This window comes from Lactuca saligna, chromosome 7 (genome assembly GCF_052625555.1).
Source record: "Lactuca saligna cultivar CGN05327 chromosome 7, ASM5262555v1, whole genome shotgun sequence".
Taxonomy (NCBI): Eukaryota; Viridiplantae; Streptophyta; class Magnoliopsida; order Asterales; family Asteraceae; genus Lactuca; species Lactuca saligna.
Window position 1 is genome coordinate 133804999 of NC_136423.1, and position 23299 is coordinate 133828297.

Here is a 23299-nt window from a genome sequence, read left to right on the forward strand (position 1 = left end):
TGGTTGGGATGTTTCCTCATCAGTGTTTTGAGATGGATCGGTGTTTACAGTTTTAGCCACCATTATTAGGGTTTGCAGGTTTTTGAGAGAACGGAGTATAGAAGGGAATGATTTTTGGAAAATCTTGAACTTGATTATGTAAAGTTGGAATGAGATTACCCAAAACCCTTTTATACGTAAACCCCAATTTTGAATTTGAAACACTTATGCATTGAAATCATGCCACATTTTTCCTTAAAAATTAGGCCTATAGCCGTAAAAGTAGCCACGTCTAAAAAGTGACGAGCACTTTTCCTTGAATATCGTGAGGCAACCAAACCATCACATCAACCCGTCTTTTCGTGTTCCCTAAGTGGATAAGAACCATCAGAAAACCATCAACATGGAGGTTGGGCTCTTTCCCTTTTGGGTTGCGAAGTGAAGTCATATGCCAGATTTTTTGAAATCATCAGCGTGAGTTGGTATTACTCATAACCTCAACGATTTCAGTGTGTGCTTAAGTGTTCCAAAGATTGAGATAAGATCAAGATAAAACAAATTTATATTTGTGGTGTCAATTAAGAATCGACATAAAGACAGTTAGATCCAAGACAAAGATCGCTTCATTCTACATTAAGAGAGATGTCGAACAGCTTGGGTGGTTTTCTGTGAATTACAATTGAATACTCATAGAGGAGTATCAAAGGGCTTCTTTTTCAAAGCTTCGTTGGCAGTCAATTGTTTTTTACAAATCACAAATTAACATAAGTGTGAATAATTGTAAACAAAATTACTTGTTTGACCAGTGTAGTTAGTGCCAAGTAGGTTTTGGGAAAATTTTGTAAGTAATGAAAGTTTAAATAAATATTCAGATGTAAATCATATTCAAAAAAAATTTTAAGTGTTGGATCCTATTGTGCAAAAATGTTTTGGGTTTAAAGCATTTTATACATACCACTCATATCGAAAGAACATGATTTTGAATATTGAAATATGGTATTGAAACAAAAGTTTCATGAAAATCTTGAATATGAACTTCATCGTCAATTCCTTGAAGATTTTGAAATTTTGGGTTTCACCATCATCACGGTCTCATGATTCAAGATCATAAACAAAGAATTTGTACTACCTGAATCCTGTATGGTTTGAACCATAGATCTTCTAGCTATATGTCATTGTGTGTGATTGTGAAAGAATTTTATGGTGAAAAAGATTGGTTTTGAGAAAACAAACCGTACCTCTGCTATATGTTGAACAAGCAGAAAACTCTTAACACGACCTGAGAAGAGTATGGTAGCTCAATGACTAATGTGAATATAGCCTGATTGGGAAGGAATCCTCATGATGAGAGATCCATTAAGGCTTCGAAACATATTGAGTATAGGAGGCTTGGGACAAGATGTTGTAGCATGCTTCAAGGGACACCTAACTAGTGCAAAGTATGAAAACAATACCTTTCCCTAAATCTGCAAAATACAAGTGCCACCAATATACTTTGATAGCAAGCTACACCCAATCTTGTTAATGACAATAACAAAAAAAATATGTTTGTATTTTTTTGAAATGAAAAATAACAAAAATAAAAAAAAAAACTTTTTTTGGTATTTTTGTTTTTGAAAGAAAATAACAAAAATAAAAAATCTTTTTGGTATTTTTGTTTTTGAAATGTAAAGACCAAAAATAAAAACAATCTAAAGTAAATAAGAAAAATGTATCAGACAAATGAAATCAAAGGTACCAACATTTAGAGTTGATTCCTCGACACAACAGTTACACTTAGAGTAATGAAGCAAAGTTTGAACCGATCAGAGGGAAATCGTAAGCGAAGCGTATAGAACGCTGAATCATGAACCATAACGACTATATCATTCAGTGATAAGTCGACACATTGTGACATTATAACAAAGTCCTGTTTGGAACAGCATTCGCATCAATTATTCCTCAGCCTGACAAAATCCTTAGAAAAGTCTTTTCATCCAAAGGTTTGGTAAAGATGTCTGCTAGTTGATTCATTGTTTTTACAAAATGAACTTCAATGTTTCCATCCTCAACATGATCTTTAATAAAGTGATAGTGAAGTGCAATGTGTTTGGTTTTCGCATGTTGCATAGGATTGTGACAAATTTGAATTGCAATCTGAGAATCACTATATAAAGGTATGTTCTTCATGTTGATTGTGTAGTCATGAAGCTAACTCTGAATCCAAATAATTTGAAAAGTGCAAGCTACAACAGCAACCTATTCAACTTCTACTGTGGAAATCGAAACACAAGTTTGTTTCTTTGATTGTCAGCTCACAAGCTTCCCATCCAATAGTGGGCAGCCACCAATTGTGCTTTTTCGATCTAGTTGACAACCTCCAAGATCCGCATCAGAAAAATGTCTATATGAAAAACCCTATTTTTGAAGGATACCACAAGCTCAATGAAATTGTGCCTTTGAGATAGCAAAAGATGTTCTTGATAGCAGACATATGAGGTTCTATTAGATTCGACTGATACCTAGCACAATTGCACACAACAAACATAATATCTAGTCGACTAGATGTAAGGTATAGTAACAAGCCAATTATGCTTCTGTATAAGTAAGATCAACAACTGGCTTATCATACAAAGGAACAAGTCTTGTTCCAACTGCCATCAAAACTCACAACTTGGAGCTATTTGTCATTCCAAAAATTTCAAGCAGATTTTGAGAGTACTTTTCTTGATTGATAAAGATACCTTCTCTGCTCTGATGAATATTTAACCCCATAAAATTGTTGATATTGCCCATCATGCTCATCTCAAACTGGCTTTTCATCATTTTTTCCAAACTCATTCAACAAATTAGTATTAGTAGAGCGAAAAGTAATATCATCAACATAAATTTGAACAAGCATGAGATGCTTCCCAAATTTCTTTCAAAAGAGAGTGGGATCAACAGATCCTTGTTTAAATTTTAATGATTTTCAGAAATTAGTAAGAGTGGCATACCATGCTTGTGGTGCTTGTTTGAGACCTTAAACATCCTTATCTAACACATAGCAATGATCAACGTATTGTTTACTTACGAATCCTGGAAGTTGTTCAACATACATCATTTCTTCTAAAACGCCATTGAAAAATGCACACTTAACATCCATTTGATAAACATCAAATTCCTTGTGTGCTGCATAGGCTAAAAAGATTCAAACAACCTCGAATCAGGTGATAGGGGGAAAGGTTTCTTCATAATCGACACCTTCTTGTTGCGAATAACCTTTAGCAACCAGCGTAATTTATTTCACACTATATTTCCTTCTTTATCAATTTTATTTTTGATAATCCACTTTAAACCTATGATTGAGGTATCTTTTGGTTTCAAAACAAGCCTACAAAACTTGTTTCATTCAAATTCAACCAATTCAGATTGCATAGAAACAATCAAATCAGGATCTTCCATAGCAACCTAAATTGAATGTGATTTAATTTTTGAAATTAAAGCATTGAACATATGAAATTATCGATGAGCATTAAGTACCTCATTCTTTGCATGAATCTGAGCTCTAGTCAACACTCCATCTTGTGGATCACCAAGCACTTGTTCTTTTGGATGACTTATGTCCATTTGTCCATAGGTGGATACGCATGATCAAAATCTAAAGCTGTATCTTTGAACATTTCATCCATTTCCTTCACCTGTATTTGGCACATTATCAGTCATATCATGAAATACATCATTTGGAATATTGGAATTAGTTAATAAAGATCCATTTTGTTCCCCCTCGAAAATTGGTTCATAGTTGTGATGCTCCCCCTCGACATTTGCATTCGTTAGACTATGCTCCCCTCGAAAGTAGGCTCCCCTCAACATCAGTAGTTGAACTCAAGTGCTCCCCCTCCACTTGACCATTTGGTAATACTGACTAACTTTTGTTATGTAATAGACAGTTCGTGGCTAAATTTAAATCAGTTACATCCTGAGTAAGTGTCGAATCTTCAGAATGCTTCAATACGTAAGGAACCTGATTATCATCATCATGTCTTTTGGCATCAGTTGCCCTATCAGGAGCACCAAAGATTAAATCATAATCAAAATCCAATGAATTTGAAATTTGAGATTCATCATTTGTTTCATTCATGATTGACTTTTATTCAAAACTTTTTTCAACTCTTTTAACATAGTGATCAGCAAAGGTAAGATTAAAAGTTTCTTCAATATTTCATATTTGCTTGTTCAACACCCTTTATACAACAGAATTATGTGAATATCCCAAAAATATCCCTTTGTCAGCCTTGGACTGAAATTTTGAAAGGTTATCTTTAAGATTCATGATAAAACACCTGCAACCAAAAACATGGAAAATTTTAACATTTGGTTTCCTATATGTAATGATGTCATATAGGGTGATGTTAAAATGAAAATAAATAAAGGATCTATTTTAAGTAAAACAAGTCGTCGAAACTGCCTCAGCCCAAAGATATTGTGAAAGATTTGTATATGTAAGCATAGCCTTTGCCACTTTGCAAAGTGACACGTTCCTTCTTTCAACAACACCATTTTTTTGAGGTGTGTAAGGAGATGAAAAATTATGCGAAATACCACGATCATCTAAGAACGAATCAAGAACATTGTTCTTGAACACTAAGACATTATCACTCTTTGATCTTACGAACCTTCTTCCTTAAACATAGTTCGATATACTTAATAAAATTAATCATTACTTGAGTAGTTTCTGACTTCAATCGAAGAAAGTATACCCAAGTTAACCTTGAAAAATCATCAATAATGACCAACATGTACCTCTTCTTGTTGAGATTTTCAACCATCGAAGGTCTACAAAGGTCAATGTGAAGAAGTTCCAAAGTTTCAATGATCTTTGAAACTATAACAATTGGATGACCTTGCCTATGTTGCTTTCCTTGCTCGCAAGCTACACGTAAAGTATCATTATCAAATTTTAAGACAGGTACACCTTGAACAAGATCATTTACGACCAATTTATTCAGATTCTTGAAATTTAAGTGAGAAAGTCATCGATGCCACTACCAGGTTATATATGATGAAGCTTTTGAAAGTAAACATATTGAAGGAACACCAACAATTGGTATGATGTCAAGGGTAAACATATCTCCTTTCCTTTTTGATTTGAGCATAACCTCTTTAGTTTCTTTGTTTAAAACAACACTTCCTTCTTCATCGAAAGCAACCTGATTACCAGTGCTAACAACAAGTTGCGGAACACTGATAAGGTTATGTTGAAGACCTTCGACATAGTAAAGGAACACCAACAATTGGTTTGATGTCAAGGGTAAACACATCTCCTTTCCTTTTTTATTTTAGCATAACCTCTTTAGTTTATTTGTTTAAAATCACACTTCCTTCTTCATCGAAAACAACCTGATTAACAGTGCCCACAACAAGTTGCGGAACACTGATAATGTAACAACCCGTCATTTCAGGTCATCAAAGATTGAGTCTTGTAACCGCTTTGAAAAAGGGATTAGAATATCATCGAAAAATGAAGTATTCAAAAGCTCTGTTTGGAGTATGCTATGTAGTAAATATCGTCTTAAGGTTTCCAAACATATAAATAACACAAAAATCCGAGTTATAACGAAGAAGTTATGACCATTCTAAGTTTTCCGACAAAAACCGGCGATACGAAGTTACGTAAAAACGCAAAGTTTCAATAAAACACTTTTTGACCTTAGGTGTCTAAATGAAAGTCATAGATATCATTAAACTACAAACGTGCATAAAAAGAACGCTCAAATCGGACGTCGTATGAAAAAGTTATGAATTTTTAAAGAAATTCCTTAATCACGTCATTTTAATAAATAAATAATAAAAATAATTTCGGAATTTGCCGATGGAATCTAAAGGAAAGTTGTAGATCTTAGTCTCACCTACGCGTGGATATAAAGAACGTCGAAAACGGAGTTCGTATGAAGGAGCTATGAATTTTTGAAGTTTGATAAATAATTAATATATATTTTTATTGAAAACTTCGGTATTATCCGAAGTCAGAGTCACGCAAGTACGCCCTGTGTACACGAGTACGCCCAGCGTACTCAAGGCCTTGGCCTCGGATCGTCCATGTCGCCCCTATGCGAGCCTACCCCCCCCCCCCATCCCATCCGAAGTCCGAGGCAGTCGAGGACTCGGTCATGCGTGACGTACGCGTACGCCCCGTGTACGAGCGTACGCGCCGCGTACCGAGGCGGTTCCAGCCTCCTATAAAAGGAATGCGAGGGTTCCCGGAAAAATTGTTCATTCTCTCTCTCTCTTTTCTTGCGTTTTGCCTCGTTTTCCGTGCTCGTACTACCCCGAAGCCCTGGTCATTTTGTGCAAGTCCCGAAGGTCGATTTTACTCCCGAGAAATCCCGAGAAAATCCGCTTTTTCAAGCCAAAGTTCCGCTCGATTTTTGTCACACCTTCTTCAAACTATCAAGTGAGTTCATACCCCTTTCAAAAACACTTTAAATGCTTTTATACTCTTTTAGGGGGGAATACAAGTAAACATACGGTTATTATCGTGTATTTTATAAAGTTTCACTTCACTTGTTTTATCGAATAAATCACTTGTAATTCCTTACTACTATGGAAAACTCTTGTCATACTTTGCGTGCATTAGACTTATACAAAGTATATAGTGATTTCAAAGTACCTTTCGTTGCTAAGTCGCTTTATACATTCTAAAAACTTATGATTTATGCTTTGTCAAACATTGTGAAAAAGGATAAACTTTGCATACAAAACTATCACTTTAATACAGACTTAGTTGAGAATCCATAAGACGTGTATATCTTCAAACACTACTTTCTTATTAGAAAGTAATGCCGCAAGTCCTATCTATAACCAGAGTCTCCCATTAGGAGAACGTGTCAAATGTGTATAGATCTATACGGGAAGTCATGATCCTGCGCCCTGACTGTTAGCTATAGTCTGTCCTTTGGGGTGATAGTTGTCATAAAGCTGCGACGCCTGAAGAACGTTGCTAGAGGCATATTATGTTTAGTATGGTTATAAAACTCATCGGATACACAATTATTATAGTACTTCTGATTGATGAACGAGTAGTTATTAAAACTATTCTTTATCTAACAAACGGAAATCCGCTGATAGATTTATTATATAGATCTATGTTTAAAAGCATGTGACTTGCTTCCAATCTTTATTCTTGAACATTAAACAACTATTAGGAAAATAAGGGATTTTCTTGGTTCAACTATCTACATTTTTCAAACACAAATGCTCTCATGCATTTCATACTTTTATAAGAAAATAAGGGATTTTCTTGGAAAACATACACCCATTTTGGAATGGCATTCAATCTTTCTAAACCACTTACGAACTCACCAACTTAATTGTTGACACTTTCTCTTTGAAATAACTTGTATTCTCAGGGAACCGCTAAGCAGGTTTGGAAATCAACTTTTGGGATGATGCACTGGCGTTAATTACTTCTTTTGAAAGATGTTTATGTATTTATCTTTTGAACATGTAATGAATACAATTATGTAAACATTTTTAAAACCTTTATATATGTATGGTGGTGTGTACTTTCCTTTCTACGAAATGTTATGATACTGAATATGACGTCCTCCGCCCCTGAATGTTTCAGCCGTTCTGGTTTGGGGGTGTGATAGATTGGTATCAGAGCTTTGTTTATAGGGAATTAAGTATATCAAAACCATTTCTTTTTGGTATACAACTATAAACTCAACTGGGCAACAACACTCTGAGAAGAGTCATACTTTTGAAATTAAATTTATTTAGTTTTTAGGTAAGCATGCACTCATTTCATACTAATAACAGTTCATATCGAATAAATTTATAAGTATTATAAATAAGTTGTGCAGTGCAGGTACGCCTTGGGACATGTAATCGGAACTGGGAAGAATATAGCCTGATCAACTATATTTGTCCGAGAGACAATTAACGTATGCCAAGGAGTGTCTGCAGTGGACAACAATTTTAAAACATACCAAAGGCACATCATTACATTATACTAAGGGAGTTTTTGTGTTGTCATCAACCATTAAACTTAAGAGTAAGTTTCATGTTCTTTAGCTTATAGTCAATTCTTAACCCTATTCTCGTACAGACTCAATGGCGGGATTCCATCACCCCAATGACCCCTACTACCCCAACCAAGGTAATGGAGGATGGATCGAAGAAGATCCTGAAGAAGACGAAGAGCCTATAGAGTTGGAGGAAGGAGATGACTCTAGCACAGATTCGGAGCCAGAAATTATCAATCCACCAATCCCACAACCTCCCATCCACGTGAGGAACTTCCAAGGACCCAATCCTGTGTGGGGAAGTCACCTCCACCATTGGAGGCAACAACAAAACTTACGCCCTCCCTACGACATGTGCCGAGACTTCTATGATGTTAGAGGCGGGGGATCAGCAGACCGAGCACTTCCGGTCATGGTTGGCAAACTCGCCAACCAGTGCTATCAATCCGGAGTGCAAGCCAACCGAATCCGAGAGGTCAACGTGGAAGTACAAATCCGCATGGCCGATATCAACCGCCTAGAGATGTTGCAGAACGACATCCACCTTCGCGCCGAAGCATTCCAAGCACAAGAAAATGCAGCCTTCGCAGAATTGAGGGAACAACAAGCTGCGTTTGATAGGCGCCTCATGGAGTTAAAGCAGTCCGACACAGAGTCAAGCTCCAAGCGCAAACCACGCCACAAGTAGTACTTGCCCGACTCTCAATTTTTGTTATAAATTAGGACTTCGGATAAAAGTATTATTATTTTTATTTTTAATTTTCTGTATCGGAGACCTTTAGAAAGGTCAAAAACTTTTGTCTAGACCCCGATGTAACACAACTATATGTTTAATATATATAAGGGCATATCCCTTTCTTGTTTTAATTATGTGTAGTTCGTTCAATTCATAAGTACATCTATTCAAACTTTTTTTTCAAGCTCAAAACCCTGTGTTGGTCAAACCCAATTTCTTAAACTATTAAAAAGTTAACTCAATATCATTTAACTCTGAACTACCAAAACTTATAAATCTTTCATTTTCTTTTGGCAGCGCAATGCCTCCTCGTCCAAACCTAAGGCCCAGACCGGGCACGGCACCACCACCACCTCCACCACCAACGTATGATCCAGCCATGGTCCAGGCTGCTATCACAGCAGCAGTATCTGCAGCCCTCTCGCAAATAAACTCCAACGGAAATGGAGGGGCAGGTAGCAGCACGAATCATCAAATCATGGCACTGGTCGTGGTCAAGTAAGAGAATGTACTTACAAGGAGTTCTCTAACGCTAAGCCAAAAACTTTTAATGGAATTGGAGGAGTCATTGCACTAATGCAATGGTTCGAAAAGACCGAAACAGTGTTCTAGATCTGCTCATGCCAAGAAACAAGCAAGGTTAAATTCGCTACTTGCACCTTCATAGATCAAGCCCTCACTTGGTGGAAAATCCATGTGAATTCGGTAATGCTCACTGTCGCCAACGCCATGAGTTGGGAGGATCTGAAGGTTCTACTACTGGAAGAATACTACCCAAGGGGCGAAGTGCAAAAGCTTGAGCAGGAGCTCTGGAATCTGAAAATGATTGGGTCTGACCTAGTCACCTACACAGCTAGGTTCAACGACCTCGCTGCGTTGTGCCCTACCATGGTCAACCCAGAATCCAAGAAGGTTGAAAGGTACATTTGGGGGTTGCACCCCAAATTCAAGGGCATGTCCTAGCTTCCAACCCTATTACCTACAACAACGCTAAACGCCTGGCTCAGTGACTCATCGACCATGGAGTAAAACAGGGTACCATTGCAGCAACCGCAAATCCATCTAAGGAGGCTTAGGTCCAGAGTAGGCCTTGGAACAAGAGGAGGGGACAAACCCTCCAGGAGAACCGCAAGAAACAACAAGTAGTAGTGACCCATGCTATGACTGTACCTACCAACCCTGCCCCCACAAGCTCATATAATGGGAAAGTTCCTAAGTGCAACCAATGCAAATTCCAACACCACGGTCCATGCCATGATCTTCAATGCACCAGGTGCAATAAGAAGGGACATACAGCCCGCTATTGCAAAGATCCAACCCAACCATCCACCCCCACTGCTAATACCGGAGTAAGCCATGCCTGCTTTGAGTGCGGAGACACGGGGCACTACCGCAGGGATTGCCCAAAGGCAAACAACTGGAATACCGGTGGAAGGGGCCGAGTTTTCGCAATGGGAAAAATGAAACCATTGCGGACCCTACTGTTGTTACGGGTACGTTTCTTCTCGATAACTCGTATGCATGCATTTTGTTTGATAGTGGAGCGGAAAGGAGTTTTGTGAGTCACGACTTTAAAGGCCTGCTAAAATCAACACCACAATCATTAAGTGAACCATTCATAGTAGAAATGGTCAACGGGAAAACCGAAGGCACTAAAGAGATATACTTAAACTGCACCCTAACTTTAAACGATAATCCCTTTTCAATCAGCCTCATGCTAGTCTCGATTAAGAGTTTCGATGTCATCGTTGGCATGGATTGGCTGAGTTCTCATCATGCAGACATTTTATGTTACGATAAGGCCGTTCGCCTTAATCTGCCAACCGGTGAAACTTTCATTGTCTTGGGCGACAAACCCAGTACCACTCTTCGTATCATCTCAAGTATCCAAGCTCAGAAATGCCTACGCAAGGAGTGTCACGCGTTTTTGGCACATGTTGTAGATGTGAAACGCAAAGTCCAAGACGTCAAGAATGTGCCCGACGTATGCGATTTTCCCGATGTTTTTCCTGAGGACCTTCCGGGAATACCTCCCGCGAGACTAGTCGAGTTCAGAATCGATCTAGTTCCCGGAGCTACCCTAGTAGCCAAAGCACCCTATCGATTAGCCCCGACAGAGATGTAAGAGCTATCCAGCCAACTGAATGAGCTACTTGGAAAAGGATTCATCAGGCCGAGCTTCTCGCCATGGGGAGCACCTGTGTTGTTCGTGAAAAAGAAGGATGGATCATTCAGGATGTGCATCGACTACCGAGAACTCAACAAACTTACCATCAAGAATCGATACCCCCTACCCCGAATCGACGACTTATTCGACCAACTCCAAGGAGCCAACTACTTCTCCAAGATCGATCTGAGGTTGGGATATCACCAGCTGCGAGTCCTGGATAGTGATGTTCCCAAGATGACCTTCCGAACAAGATACAGACATTACGAGTTCGTAGGGAAGCCGTTCGGACTAACCAATGCCCCGGCCGTATTCATGGATCTAATGAATCGGGTATGTCGTCCATTCTTGGATAAATTTGTGATAGTATTCATAGACGACATACTCATTTATTCAAAGAATAAAGAAGAGCATAGTCAACATCTGAGGCAAGTCTTAGAGACGTTACGGACTGAGAGACTGTATGCAAAATTCTCAAAATGTGAGTTTTGGATTAGAAAGGTGGACTTCCTCCATCACGTGGTCAGCAAGGAAGGAATCCACGTGGATCCATCAAAAATCAAGGCTATCAAAAACTGGTCTGCACCAACTACACCAACATAAATTCGCCAATTTCTAGGTCTTGTTGGTTATTATCGAAGGTTCATTCAGAATTTCTCCAGCATCGCAAAGCCTCTTACCGCTTTAACCCAGAAAGGTGTGGCCTACAACTGGGGAGAAAAGCAAGATACTGCATTTCAGACTTTGAAACAGGCCCTTTGCAGTGCACCCATCCTTTCTCTTCCAGAGGGGACCGAAGATTTTGTGGTGTATTGCGATGCTTCGAAGCAAGGGCTGGGCTATGTGCTAATGCAGAGGGGAAAGGTTATTGCATATGCCTCACGACAATTGAAAACGCATGAGGTCAACTACACCACTCATGACTTAGAACTTGGGGAGGTGGTCTTCGCTCTTAAAATCTGGAGACACTACCTATATGGTACCAAGTGCACTATCTTTACAGACCACAAGAGCCTCCAACACATCTTCGACCAGAAAGAGTTAAACATGAGACAGCGACGTTGGGTCGAATTGCTCAACGACTACGACTGTGAGATTCACTATCATCCAGGAAAGGAAAACGTCGTGGCAGATGCCCTTAGTCGTAAGGAGTACTCTGGCCGAAGAGTGAAGTTATTAGCCATGTCGATCCATCCGCACCTGTCAGCACAAGCCAAGGAAGCTCAAATAGAGGCCTTGAAACCCGAAAACGTGACAGGTGAGACCCTTAGGGGAATGGACAAGAACTTAGAAATCAAGAGTGACGGAGCACGCTACCTCATGAACCGAATATGGACACCCAAGTTTGGTGGATTTAGAGAGGTAGTTATGAGCGAGGCACACAAGACTCCATACTCCGTACACCCCGCATCAGACAAGATGTATCAAGCTCTCAAGCAACTCTACTGGTGGCCAAACATGAAAGCGGAGATCGCTACCTATGTGAGCAAGTGTTTGACTTGCGCCAAGATAAAAATAGAACACTAGAAACCCTCAGGGCTACTCCAACAACCTGAAATACCTGAGTGGAAATGGGAGCAGATTTCCATGGAGTTCATAACGAAACTGCCCAAAACTCAGGGTGGCCAAGATACTATTTGGGTAATCGTCGATAGATTAACCAAGTCCGCTCATTTCTTACCGATCAAGGAAACTGATAAATGGAAAACCTATCAAGAATCTACATCCGAGAGATCGTACGACTCCATGGAGTGCCAATTTCTATCATCTCGGACAGAGACAGCAGATTCACTTCTAGATTCTGGCAATCATTGCAAAAATCCATGGGAACAAGATTGGACATGAGTACAGCCTATCACCCCCAAACTGACGGACAGAGTGAGAGGACGATCCAAACCTTGGAAGACATGTTGCGAGCATGTGTGATCGACTTTGGTAAGGCATGGGATGTTCACTTACCTTTGGTCGAGCTCTCTTATAACAATAGTTATCATACTAGTATCAAGACTGCTCCATTTGAAGCCCTTTACGGTTGTAAGTGCAGATCACCTCTGTGCTGGACGGAAGTGGGCGACACACAATTAGCAAACGGTCTAGTCCCTGATAGCACCCTCACTGGTCCGGAGATCATCAGAGAAACTACTGAAAAGATCGTAATACGAGAACGACTGAAATCCTCAAGGGATAGGCAAAAGAGTTATGCCGACAAAAGACGTAAACCCTTGGAATTTCAGATTGGCGATCGTGTACTACTGAAGGTCTCACCCTGGAAGGGCATGATACGCTTTGGAAAACGTGGGAAGCTAAATCCTAGGTACATTGGACACTTCGAAATCATTTCAAGAGTTGGTCCAGTGGCCTACAAACTCCGAATTCCAATCGAGCTTAACAAAGAACATCCAGTATTCCACGTATCGAACCTGAAGAAGTGTTTGTCCGACGAAACACTTGTAATTCCACTCGATGAAATCGAACTAAATGAAAATCTTAACTTCGTGGAAGAACCCGTCGAGATCATGGATAGGGAAGTTAAAACGAACTAAACAGAGCCGCATTCCAATAGTAAAGGTCCGATGGAATGCTAAGAGGGGACCTGAGTTCACGTGGGAACGAGAAGATCAAATGCAACAGAAGTATCCACACCTCTTCCTCAGCCCCTAAAACTTTTCTATTGTATTAAAATTTCGGGACGAAATTCCCTCTAACGGTGGGATGATGTAACAACCCGTCATTTCAGGTCATCAAAGATCGAGTCTTGTAACCTCTTTCAAAAAGGGATTAGAATATCATCGAAAAATGAAGTATTCAAAAGCTCTGTTTGGAGTATGCTATGTAGTAAATATCATCTTAAGGTTTCCAAACATATAAATAACACAAAAATCCGGGTTATAACGAAGAAGTTATGACCATTCTAAGTTTTCTGACAAAAACCGGCGATACGAAGTTACGTAAAAACGCAAAGTTTCAATAAAACACTTTTTGACCTTAGGTGTCTAAATGAAAGTCATAGATATCGTTAAACTACAAACGTGCATAAAAAGAAGGCTCAAATCGGGTGTCGTATGAAAGAGTTATGAGTTTTTAAAGAAATTCCTTAATCACGTCATTTTACTAAATAAATAATAAAAATAATTTCTGAATTTGCCGATGGAATCTAAACGAAAGTTGCAGATCCTAGTCTGACCTACGCGTGGATATAAAGAACGTCGAAAACGGAGTTCGTATGAATGAGATATGAATTTTTGAAGTTTGATAAATAATTAATATATATTTTTATTGAAAACTTCGGTATTATCCGAAGTCTGAGTCACGCAAGTACGCCCTGCGAACAAGAGTACGCCCAGCGTACTCAAGGCCTTGGCCTCGGATCGTCCACGTCGCCCCTATGCGAGCCTACCCCCCCCCCCCCGTCCCATCCGAAGTCCAAGGCAGTCGAGGACTCGGTCATGCGTGACGTACGCATACGCCCCGCGTACCGAGGCGGTTCCAGCCTCCTATAAAAGGGATGCGAGGGTTCCCGGAAAAATTGCTCATTCTCTCTCTCTTTTCTTGCGTTTTGCCTCGTTCTCCGTGCTCGCACTACCCCGAAGCCCTGGTCATTTTGTGCAAGTCCCGAAGGTCGATTTTACTCCCGAGAAATCCCGAGAAAATCCGCTTTTTCAAGCCAAAGTTCCGCTCGATTTTCGTCACACCTTCTTCAAACTATCAAGTGAGTTCATACCCCTTTCAAACACACTTTAAATACGTTTTAAATGCTTTTGTACTCTTTTAGAGGGGAATACAAGTAAACATACGGTTATTATCGTGTATTTTATAAAGTTTCACTTCACTTGTTTTATCGAATAAATCACTTGTAATTCCTTACTACTATGGAAAACTCTTGTCATACTTTGCATGCATTAGACTTATACAAAGTATATAGTGACTTCAAAGTACCTTTCGTTGCTAAGTCGTTTTATACATTCTAAAAACTTATGATTTATGCTTTGTCAAACATTGTGAAAAAGGATAAACTTTGCATACAAAACTATCACTTTAATACAGACTTAGTTGAGAATCCATAAGACGTGTATATCTTCAAACACTACTTTCTTATTAGAAAGTAATGCCGCAAGTCCTATCTATAACCAGAGTCTCCCATTAGGAGAACGTGTCAAATGTGTATAGATCTATACGGGAAGTCATGATCCTGCGCCCTGACTGTTAGCTACAGTCTGTCCTTTGGGGTGACAGTTGTCATAACGCTGCGACACCTGAAGAACGTTGCTAGAGGCATATTATGTTTAGTATGGTTATAAAACTCATCGGATACACAATTATTATAGTACTTCTGATTGATGAACGAGTAGTTATTAAAACTATTCTTTATCTAACAAACGGAAATCCGCTGATAGATTTATTTTATAGATCTATGTTTAAAAGCATGTGACTTGCTTCCAATCTTTATTCTTGAACATTAAACAACTATTAGGAAAATAAGGGATTTTCTTGGTTCAACTATCTACATTTTTCAAACACAAATGCTCTCATGCATTTCATACTTTTATAAGAAAATAAGGGATTTTCTTGGAAAACATACACCCATTTTGGAATGGCATTCAATCTTTCTAAACCACTTACGAACTCACCAACTTAATTGTTGACACTTTCTCTTTGAAATAACTTGTATTCTCAGGGAACCGCTAAGCAGGTTTGGAAATCAACTTTTGGGATGATGCGCTGGCGTTAATTACTTCTTTTGAAAGATGTTTATGTATTTATCTTTTGAACATGTAATGAATACAATTATGTAAACATTTTTAAAACCTTTATATATGTATGGTGGTGTGTACTTTCCTTTCTATGAAATGTTATGATACTGAATATGACGTCCTCCACCCCCGAATGTTTCAGCCGTTCTGGTTTGGGGGTGTGACAGATTGGTATCAGAGCTTTGTTTATAGGGAATTAAGTATATCAAAACCATTTCTTTTTGGTATACAACTATAAACTCAACTGGGCAACAACACTCTGAGAAGAGTCATACTTTTGAAATTAAATTTATTTAGTTTTTAGGTAAGCATGCACTCATTTCATACTAATAACAGTTCATATCGAATAAATTTATAAGTATTATAAATAAGTTGTGCAGTGCAGGTACGCCTTGGGACATGTAATCGGAACTGGGAAGAATATAGCCTGATCAACTATATTTGTCCGAGACACGATTAACGTATGCCAAGGAGTGTCTGCAGTGGACAACAATTTTAAAACATACCAAAGGCACATCATTACATTATACTAAGGGAGTTTTTGTGTTGTCATCAACCATTAAACTTAAGAGTAAGTTTCATGTGCTTTAGCTTATAGTCAATTCTTAACCCTATTCTTGTACAGACTCAATGGTGGGATTCCATCACCCCCAATGACCCCTACTACCCCACCTAAGGTAATGGAGGATGGATCGAAGAAGATCCTGAAGAAGACGAAGAGCCTATAGAGTTGGAGGAAGGAGATGACTCTGGCACAGATTCAGAGCCAGAAATTATCAATCCACCAATCCCACAACCTCCCGTCCACGTGAGGAACTTCCAAGGACCCAATCCTGTGTGGGGAAGTCACCTCCACCATTGGAGCCAACAACAAAGCTTACGCCCTCCCTACGGCAAGTGCCGAGATGTCTATGATGTCAGAGGCGGGGGATTAGCAGACCGAGCACTTCCGGTCATGGTTGGTAAACTCGCCAACCAGTGTTATCAATCCGGAGTGCAAGCCAACCGAATCTGAGAGGTCAACGTGGAAGTACAAATCCACACGGCCCATATCAACCGCCTAGAGATGTTGCAGAACGACATCCACCTTCGCGCCAAAGCATTCAAAGAACAAGCAAATGCAGCCTTCGCAGAATTCAGGGAACAACAAGTTGCGTTTGATAGGCGCCTCATGGAGTCAAAGCGGTCCGACACAGATTCAAGCTCCAAGTGCAAACCACGCCGCAAGTAGTACTTGCCCGACTCTCAATTTTTGTTATAAATTAGGACTTCGGATAAAAGTATTATTATTATTTTTTTAATTTTCTGTATCGGAGACCTTTAGAAAGGTCAAAAACTTTTGTCTAGACCCCGATGTAACACAACTATATGCTTAATATATATAAGGGCATATCCCTTTCTTGTTTTAATTATGTGTAGTTCGTTCAATTCATAAGTACATCTATTCAAACTTTATTTTCAAGCTCAAAACCCTGTGTTGGTCAAACCCAATTTCTTAAACTATTAAAAGTTAACTCAATATCATTCAACTCTGAACTACCAAAACTTATAAATCTTTCATTTTCTTTTGGCAGCGCAATGCCTCCTCGTCCAAACCTAAGGCCCAGACCGGGCACGGCACCACCACCACCTCCACCACCAACGTATGATCCCACCATGGTCCAGGCTGCTATCACAGCAGCAGTAACTGCAGCCCTCTCGCAAATAAACTCCAATGGAAATGGAGGGGCAGGTAGCAGCACGAATCATTCAAATCATGGCACTGGTCGTGGTCAAGTAAGAGAATGTACTTACAAGGAGTTCTCTAACGCTAAGCCAAAAACTTTTAATGGAATTGGAGGAGTCATTGCGCTAATGCAATAGTTCAAAAAGACCGAAATAGTGTTCGAGATCTGCTCATGCCAAGAAACAAGCAAGGTTAAATTCGCTGCTTGCACCTTCATAGATCAAGCCCTCACTTGGTGGAAAAGCCATGTGAATTCGGTGACGCTCACTGTCGCCAACGCCATGAGTTGGGAGGATCTGAAGGTTCTACTATTGGAAGAATACTGCCCAAGGGGCGAAGTGGAAAATCTTGAGCAGGAGCTGTGGAATCTGAAAATGACTGGGTCTGACCTAGTCACCTACACAGCTAGGTTCAACGACCTCGCTGCATTGTGCCCTACCATGGTCAACCCAGAATCCAAGAAGGTTGAAAGGTACATTTGGGGGTTGTCACCCCAGATTCAAGGGCATGTCCTAGCTTCCAACCCTATTACCTACAACAGCGCTAAACGCCTGGCTCAGCGACTAATCGACCACAGAGTAAAACATTAAACAACTATTAGGAAAATAAGGGATTTTCTTGGTTGAACTATCTACATTTTTCAATCACAAATACTCTCATGCATTTCATACTTTTATAAGAAAATAAGGGATTTTCTTGGAAAACATACATCCATTTTGGAATGGCATTCAATCTTTCTAAACCACTTACGAGCTCACCAACTTAATTGTTGACACTTTCTCTTTGAAATAACTTGTATTCTCAGGGAACCGCTAAGCAGTTTTGGAAATCAACTTTTGGGATTGACGCGCTGGCGTTAATTACTTGTTTTGAAAGATGTTTATGTATTTATCTTTTGAACATGTAATGAATACAATTATGTAAACATTTTTAAAACCTTTATATATGTATGGTGGTGTGTACTTTCCTTTCTATGAACTGTTATGATACTGAATATGACGTCCTCTGCCCCCGAATGTTTCCGCCGTTCTGGTTTGGGGGTGTGTCTGATAAGGTTATTTTGAAGACCTTCGACATATGTTACCCAATTCACAATGAAATTTCCATTTGTGACTTTCCCATAACCTTTGACATAACATTTGTGATTACTTCCAAAAGTTTACCAAACCAACATTTTCTAGACTTCAATAATCTCACAAGTTTTCCTTCTTACCAGTCATGTGACAAGAGCAACCACTATCGATATACCATTTGTCATTATATTAATCATTACATAAAACCTTCAAAGTTATTGGAGACTTGTGAGCAGTGGTTGAAACAAAACACCTTCCAGTAACATTCTCCTTATCCTCTTCATCCTATTCGAATATTGCGTACATTTCTTCATGAGTTGGGTTTCACATCTCTTCATCATCTAATCCAAATGAACAGATTTGATACATCCCTTCTTAATCATTAGCTCCTTTTGCAATCAACAACATTAATTCAAGTGGTCCTCCTAGGATCATCTTTGATTCTTCAGTAATTTCAGTGATTTCATTCTCATGAGCCTTCAACTCATTATAAAGATCACTAAGTGATAACTTGTCGAAGCATTCTTGAGCTTAGAATATCAGACTAACATTTAGTCATTCCTTGCGAAGCCCACTAAGAAGGTTAAATTGTACTCCATTTTTGATCTGATGACTCCTTATCGGCTGCACTTATAGATTAATTCATTAAGACAATCATAATAGTGCTCAATGTTCTCACCCTCCTTCTATCTAAACTCTCCAAGCTAAAGCAAAACATTACTTAACTGAGCTTTTCCATGTCTTTTCACTACATTGATACTTCTCTTTCAAAGCATTCGAAATTTCTTTTGATGTCTTACAATCACGCACATAGTTGTAAACAACCTATCGAAGAGCTCCACGGAGTTCACGCAAGCATATTTTCTCAGTTTTTTCCCGTTTTTCTGTTTGTTTAGCAAGATCAGCATTAGCAGCAACAGTGCCAGCTTGTTGTAACAGACTTGCAATATGAAATTCATCAGTGATACATTTCCAAAGATCTCCGTCGATTCCATTCAAATAGTCTTCCATTCAATCAATCCATTGATCATAGAACTCATGAATCAACATCGGTATCTTAGTTGATGAACCAAGAAGATGAGAATAAGAAGTCATGTTGTTCATGTTGAAATTATCCATTGATGTACAAAAATGACTTTGAGAGAAAACATCAAAAATTAAGTATTTGATGATTAAAAAACTTAAAGAAATCGAACCAGAAACACTCGATTATAAAAACCAAAAACAGAATCGAATCACAATAGCAAACCTGTAGTGATTTTCAAATTCAAAAGTGCGGAAATATTTTTAGTCTAGAATTAGATTCAAAAACTTTTGAAATCAAAAGAAAATCAGATTGTAGTTGTATGAATCTTTCTCTGATACCTAATGTAGAGATTAAAGACCGAGTATTTGAATGTAATCAGAGTTAAGATTGAAATATCAACACCGAAAGTAAATAGAATCTGTTTGGCACGATTTATATTTCTAAAAGGCAAAGAAGAATATAGAGTGCAATAGCGAAGGCTTCAAAAGATTTCTCTAACTCTAGTACCTATCACCTATTTCAGAAATATACAAAAAATACAAAAGGGCTTGTACATCTACGCTTCAATACCTTACAACAATCCCTTATGCAAATAAACAAATCTGACTTCGATGCTAACTAAATACATACAACAGTTCGACACCTTACAACAATTTTGACCCCAAAAAACCTGTATCCTCGAAAGAGGAAATACATCTATAGAAACTGGCTTCTAATCACACTATTATTAATTACAATACTTGTTGGCTATGTATGGTACGGGGAATCTGGTTTGAAGGGCGCGTATAGGGTTGTTGGATTTCAGAACAATTTAATTTCCAAAATTATCCTGCCCTCTGGTGCTTCATGTTTGGACCTCGTTTGTACCTATTAGCCTAGGAGTACAAAACAAAATTTTAATAATACCACAGAACTCACCAATGTTAATATATAAGAGTTATATATATATATATATATATATATATATATATATATATATATATATATATATATACTCTGACCCGCGATGAGTACCCTTAATAAAAATTCCGAACATGCCTTCAACTAAAACTACAAATTCAACCCTTTAGTTCAGTCACCTCAATTAAGGTTAGTACTGCACATAAGCCACACCATAAATAAACGTGGAACATACGCCTATGTTATTTAGATTCGGGCCGATGCACAACCAACCTTGATCAAGGAGTATGACAGACTAAACCAATTGAAAGTTTTAGAGATTGAAGAATGTTCTTAAGATTTGTTGCGGATACCTAGTACCGTAGACACCTTATATCAACCCCAAAACAACATATACATTTTAAATCATAAAAATACTTTAAAATATTGCATACCATTTAGATTTTCCTAGTTCGCCTAAATCTGAAGAACTGATAGCTCTACTACCTTCATTGAAGAGAAACCCATAAATTCCCAGTCTATCATTGAAATAATCTTCAAATTTCTCTCATTCAAAGATGACAAGGATTTCAATTCTCTCTATTATTTGAAATCGGAAGAATTTCAATTCCCTCCCTATCATTTGGAAATCTGGAGGATTTCCAAATTAATCACCCTTCCCCTATAGTTTGGAAATCAGTAGGATTTCACGAATCAATCTCGCTCTATAATTTGGAAACCTATGGAACTCTAGGAACAAATTATACTAATACACTATCACGAAATACAACTCTTACATACTTGTTTATGAGAATCTATACTAAACAACTTAAGTGTGCCTTTTCTAAATGTTTAGGATAAAGGCCCTTTGAAGGAATTTGTGAGTTCACCCACTACTAACATTTCAAATGGACGCAAAACTAATGCAAACCCTGATTGTACAATGGATTGCTACAACTTTAGCTATGTTTGAGGCTTCCTGGAACGAATCTTTTGTGAACAGTGGAAATGGTGGCGGTATTATAGTCCTTAACGAAAACAACCCTAGATCTTGTTCATATAAAAATTTATTAGCCTACCAACCACAACCCTTCTTTGGAACAGAAGGAGTCATTTGTCTATCTCATTCGGTAGTGTTGATGGAGGCAATATTCTGTATCAACTCTTGTGCTAATGAATACTATGTTAAGTATGCCACATGTACACTAATGGATTCTGCCCTGACTTGGTGAAATAACCACACCAAGTCTATAAGAATTTATGCAACATGTGCCATTTCGTAGGAAGCCCTGAAATAGGTGCTGATCGAGGAGTATTGTCCTCGACAAGAAATTCAGACCCTAAAAAAAAGAATTATTAAACCTTTTATGAAAGAGTCAGAGGTGACTACTTACACCTCCCGATTCAACTACCTCTCCAACCTCTTCTCGGGTATAGTAAACTCAGAATACAAAAAGATAGAAAGACACATTTGGGGGCTTACTCCCATAGTTTAAGGTATGGTTATTGCATTTAAACCCACTACCTTTGATAGTGCTAAACAATTGGCCTATCATTTGACGGAAAAATATCTGTGTCCAAGTACCACAAGCAACAAACAGAGCAAAATCGGGTGAAGGGTAGAAAACAGAAGTACCACATGGAGCCCAAAGGGAACTTCAAACTCCGCAAAACCAAATCAGAAGTTGTGACTTTCTATGTCTCAAACACTCCCATTCCATCCGGGTCCTACTATGGAACTTTACCCCATTGTACCTTGTGCAATTTTCACCATGTTGGGAATAACATGATCTTGAACAATTGTAACTTTAGAAGTCACACCACTAAGTCCTATAGAAAGACCTCAACCATTGCTAAAGGAAAAATACATAACCTCTTTGAATGCAAGCAACTGGGAAACTTCAAGAAAGATTGTCCTAAGCTAACGAATCAAGATGGAAAAGGAAAAACATAGTTATCAATGCATGAGATGCTCACCAGGAACCAACCATGGTTACATGTACATTTCATATCAACAATATTTATGCTTCTATATGATTTGATACTGATGACGATATAAGATTTATTGACCATTGTTTTAGAAACACGATAAAACCTAAATTATGAAAAGTTAATAAAACTTACAGAATATAAATGGCAATTAGCTAGTTAGAAATTAATTTAGAAATACTTGCCAATTCCCTTCTCATCTTGAATAACCACGTCTTTCATGTCGACCTGATTCCTATGAACATTGGAAGTTCAATGTGCTCATCAGAACGGATTGGTCATCACCACATCGAACGAAGGTTTAATGATACGAAAAAGTCGTTCGACTACCCATACCTACCAACAAAGCACTTATGATTTATAGAGACAAGGCAGAAAAGAACCTAAGAGTCATCACTCGCATGAAGGGATGGAATTATTTACATAAGAGATGTTATGCTTTCTTGGCCCATGTGGTGGATATGCAAGACAAGGGTAAGGAAATCAAAGATATACCGCAAGTGTGCGACTACCCGAACGTATTTACAGAAAATCTACCTAGAGTACCTCCAGTCAGATAGGTTGAATTATGAATTAACCTAATCCTAGGTGCAACACTAGTGGCATGATCTCTTCATCATCTGGATCCATAAAAAATGCAAGAGCTATTGAGTCAACTTCAAGTACTTCATGACAAAGGCTTTATCTTGCCAAGCTTCTTTCCATGGGGATCCTTCGTAGTGTTCTTAGGCTAGCATCGACTATTAAGAGTTGATAAACTCACCATCAAAAATCAACATACACTACTGAGGATCAATGACCTGTTCGACCAGCTTTAAGGATCCTGTTACAACTCGAAGATCGACCTAAGATCTAGCTACCACCTAATTAAAGTTCGAGAACCAGATATTCCAAAGATAGAATTTTGAACAAGATATGGTCACTACGAGTTTCTGGCTATGCCATTTGGCACTAACCAACGCACCAATCATATTCATGTAATAG